Source organism: Crocodylus porosus, unplaced genomic scaffold (genome assembly GCF_001723895.1).
Source record: "Crocodylus porosus isolate Cpor-Errol unplaced genomic scaffold, CroPor_comp1, whole genome shotgun sequence".
In the NCBI taxonomy this organism is placed as follows: Eukaryota; Metazoa; Chordata; order Crocodylia; family Crocodylidae; genus Crocodylus; species Crocodylus porosus.
The window spans coordinates 944,603-949,454 of NW_017728940.1; positions in this window are offsets into that span (position 1 = coordinate 944,603).

A 4,852-nucleotide genomic window follows, 5' to 3' on the forward strand; every position below is an offset into this window, starting at 1 on the left:
GACAAGGTGCGGTTGGCCTTCCTGACCGCCTCCCCACGCTGCCGGCCCACGTTCATCTTGGTATCAAGGATGACTCCAGGATCCTTTTCTGTCTCCGCACTGACGTCTGGAAAGTTCAGGTCCCCCATGATGACCACGTCCTTTGACCTAACTACCTCTGTGAGCTGACTTAAGAATTCCTGGTCTAGCTCTTCCCCGTGGTTGGGGGGTCTATAGTAGACCCCCACCATTAAGTCTCTTTCCTCTCGACTGCCCTGTATTCAGACTCTCAGCACTTCCCTGTGCCACTCCTCTGACTCTATGCTACCTGGTGAGGATGCGTATTCCTCCTTTAATGTAGAGCGCCTCCCCCCTGCCTTTCCTCCCTGTCCTGTCCCTCCTGTACAGCCCATAGCCCTTGATATTCACCGCCCAGTCATGCGTTGGGTCCCACCATGAGCCCCACTATGTCTGGGTTGAGGCCTCCTGCGGATGTGTGCACTGGCCCCCTACTCTCAGCATTGCCCTGGCCCCTGTTGCTTACCTGTGTATATGTGCCACTCATCAGTCTAGGCTGGGCTGTACTTGTGAGTGCTGCTTGGTTTAGCGGTCCAAGGCTTCCTCCACCCTTGTCTTCCTCTTCCCCTGACAAGCCTAGTTTAAAGGCTGCTGGAGGAGATCTGCCAGCCTAGAAGAAAACACATGCTTACCTCTCGCCGTGATGTGCGGGTCATTGTCGAGGAAGCCAAAGCCCGCCTCGAGACATCGTTCCCAAAGCTGCCATTTGGTCTCTGTGGTGCACATCGCATGCCGTCTTCCATGTCCGCTCGCTGGTAGGATAGAAGAGAAAACCACCTGTGCACCTACCTCCTTCAGCACACCCCCAGAGCGTGGTAGTCCCCCATCAGGCAATCAGGGCTTCTTCTGGCCGCATCATTAGTACCCACGTGGATTAGGACCATGGGGTAGTAATCGGTGGGCTGGATCACGGCCTGGATCATCCCCTTCACAATGATCAATGATAGCAAAAGTCTTATAGTTCAGCATGTAAAGCTGACAGAAATTGGTGGCGGCATAAAACATGTCCATGTCCTTGCAGCAACGGCTGTACCTGGAGTCCTGTTTTCCAGGCTGCAGCCAATAGTGTATGGGAAAACTTCTCATGTCATTGCTCTAAAAGTAACTGCAAGAATCACCCTGTGATCCTAAACCCGCAGTCAAGGAGTTTTAAAGTGCAGCTGTGCAGTTGTGATCCTCGTGGGGTCATCCTTTTCTCTGATGCAAATGGAAATGTTTGTAGCAAGGGTTTTCAAACAACTTTCAGTGAAATCACAAAACCCCATTTCCATGGGATTCGTTTGCATTTGAAACTCTTTCCTAACCCCCTCTGCTTCACATCCCTTGTTCTCTTCCCTGCTGAAGGCAACAAGGGCCCCTGAGTTCACCTAATGGAAAAATGAAATTAACTGTCACCCTGTCAGTGTTCAAAACTCCACTTTGGAGAAGTGCCAGTTAACTGATTCAATCTCTTCTTGAGAGAGCGCGAGCAAGCTATGGTAACGTCCCTGCTCACTGCTGCTTCTATACCTCTGAGATAACTGGATGCAGTAGACACATCTGCCTATAGTCTACTCTGCTAAACCTAGTGAATCCAGTGCACTACAGTTGTGTGGAAGTGGTGCATTCAGTGAGATCCCTGCTGAATGGTTGCTCAGAGCAGTCTTATTACCTGACCCAACAGTATGTATAAAAAGGGAGTCAGAAGGTGCCTAGCCTTTTATAGACTTTTGCTTTCTAATTCACACGTGACAATCCTCCCATGTATGAAATGCTATTGTAAACCCCCTTTCTGCTCCAGTAAGACAACCTCAGTCTTAAGCTGAAAGATAACTGAATGGTGTAGGGAATGCTGACTTCTCTACTGCAGCCAGAAGACGGGGCAGCTTTGTACCTTACAGACCAACAACATCAGAGGTGCATAACGTGAGCTTGCTTCATCAGCTGAGCTGAAAGGATGTGCACAGCTCAGCACATTTTTTTTCTCTACCTCAGGCCAGCAATTGTCTCTAGGCTGAACTGCGACGCCTGTTTTAACTACAGGGCTGTCCTCAAAACGTGACGTGGGCAACTAGTAACCAGCATGTCATGTTCGCACCAATCGTCAGCACAGAAACGGCACTGTGCGGTCAGTCCTGTGACAAAAATCGTGTAGCTTGAGCCTGGGCAGTTTCCCTTGGTCTGGGCTGCAGGTGGCACCTGCTGATAAGTGGTGAAGCCTCGGGACTGTTTCCGTTTCACTTGGCTTTGCTGAATGCTACCGGCTCCTGCTGGGGCGCGCAAGCCGCAGCTGGGTTGGAGTCGAGCTGTGGGTCTCACCTGTTAGCGTGGGGGACGCAGCTGAGCCTGATGTGGGCTGGAAGCGCTCCGTTCCACCATTTCTCCGCACGCGTCAAGCATGTCCCATGGGAGCACCCAGCCGCCTGGTATTTCCGCGCACTGGCGTCCTGCGGGCAGGGCTGAGAGCTGGCCCAGAGCCCCGGCTGCAGGCTGGAGCCCAGGACGGTTCCTCCTCGCCCCCGCGGCACCCGGCTCGGGCCGATCCGGCACCGGCTCCGCTCCAATACTTGCTTGCTCGGCGCCACGCCGCGTCTATCCCTGACGTGCTGAGCCCCCGCGAGGCCTGTGGAGGGGCGTCCTGGAAGCGGGGCAGACCGAGCCCCTTGCCCTGGGGGGCCAGCAGCTGGGCCCCAGCAGGACGGGGCATGGCTCTGAGGCTTCTCCCAGGGTCTGGCTCTGGGCTGACGCTGGCGGGGCCCAGGTCATGCTGTGGAGCAGAGTGGGCTGCTTCCCCCAGGTGTCTGGGTTTGGGAGGAGGGCATATGTCCCCCTCCCACAGCTATTGCGGGGGGATGCCTCTGCAGCGCTGGACGTCAGGGGCATTCACTGGACTCGAAGCTGGCTAGAGAGGTTTTCCCCTCCGCTCCGGCTCAGCCGTCGCTCTGGAGGAGCTGGAAGGAGCGTCGCCTCCTGGTCAGACGGGCAGAGGCTGGAGGGCACGTGCCTTCCTCTGCAGTGGGGCTCAGCCTCGGCCTGGGACCTCACCGGTGCACGAACACCTCCTCCGTGGCCTCGCCGTGGCAGGACCTCGGCAGGGCCCCAGCTGCACCTGGGGCAGGGCTTGCACCGCAGCTCTCATTCCAGGCACGCGCGCTCGCTCGGGAAGTGTCGGCGCGTATAACGAGCAGCCGAGAGATGTGCAGCCCCCCTCCTTCTCCCTCCCCCCACGCCAGGCTCTACTTCAGCATCGCTAGCGCAGAGCGCTTTAACGAGCCTGCGCGCCCACCCTCCTGCAGCCTTCGGGTGGCTGGAAGGGGGCAGCTGGGCACGACCCCGCTCTGCCTGCAGCTCCCAGGCCAGGACCGGCCTCCCAGCCGGGCTCCAGAGCAGAGGGCAGCTAGACCTGCGTCTGTGTCTTGCTGCTGGGGCACGAGGCCATTTATCCTTGTCCAGTGTCACTCGCGGGGAAGGGCCGGGGAGGCTCTGCTGCTAATTGCAGCCAGCGCTGTGGGCGGCCGGCGGCACCGGTCAGCACGGCTGCTGGCACGGCCCGGGCGGCTGGGCTTGGAGGTGCCGTGCTCTTCGTGCTAGTCTGCCAGGCGGCCGCAGGCCTCGGTTTTTCCACTGACGTCTTCGGAGGGTGGGAGCTGCTCTCTGGGAGGTCTCACGCCTGCTCATATCAGGTGCTCGCTGCTTCTTTGCAACAGCCTGGAGCCCACCTCGCTGCAGGGCAGGGGGCAGTCGGAGTCACCGCAAGACGCCGGGACCCGACGCTGGGCCCGTCACCTTGCCGCAGAAGCCAAGATGCTTGTCGTGGAGAACGGGGATGTTTGCCGGGACATGGGGCTCACGGGTGGCAGCCCTGAGCCGCTCGCCAGGCCCAGCAACCCGTCCTGGCCAGAGGTGCCTCAGCCCCGTTGTGCTCTTCTGCTCCCCAAAACACCCCCTTGGCCCTCCCCTGCTCCCTGGGGATGCAGCTGCCTCTCTGCTCTGTCCCCACGCAACAAAAGTTAGCAGCGAAGCGGCCGCAGGTCCTGCAGCTGCTCCAAAGGCAGCAAAACAGCTTTTGAGCGTAGCCAGAATCTAGCCAGCAAAGAGCAGCTCTCTTCCAAGCAAGAGCCCCCCTGCTGCATTCCCCCGGGGGAGATTACAACCTCCGGTGCTGCCCCGGACCGGCGAGACAGCCCCCAGCCAGCCCGCAGTCCCCGCCACTGACCGCTGGAAGAGGCTGCCCCTTCCCGGAGAGCAGCCCTTTGCCCTTAGCGTCCTGCCCAGGCTGCCCGGGGGAGAGGCTCCCGCTCTCCGGCTGCTTCCACGTTATTCAGCCCGCCACGCGCGCGTTATCCAAAGAGCAACTGCACTTGGCCCTGCGCTTTTGGGCCACAGGCCAGCAGCTGCAAATTGCCGGCTATCCGCTCAGCCTCCAGAATAAACACGCTCGCCGGAGTATCTGCGAGGCGTTCATCCACCATGGAGCTCATTTCATACCTCATCCATCCTGTGAATGAGCTGTGACGCAGCTCCCTATTTCTGCAGGTTATCAGTGCACCCGTGCAGCCCGCCGCAGAGTCATTTCTATTAAAAGTAATGGAGTGAGATCAGCCACAATATCATTTTCAATTATTCGTGCCTGCTTCAAGCCCCCTTCCTCAGCGTGCCGCCAAGAGCGGGGTGGCACCGTCCCCCCGCCATTGCCAAGGCCTGCCCCGAGGCGAGGCAAGGCACGGCTGCAAGGGCTGGGCCGCAGAGGCGCTGCGGGGCCGGAGCCAGCGCCCCCAGGCAGCGGGCGCAGGGCGGAGCAGGCCCCGGGCTGGGC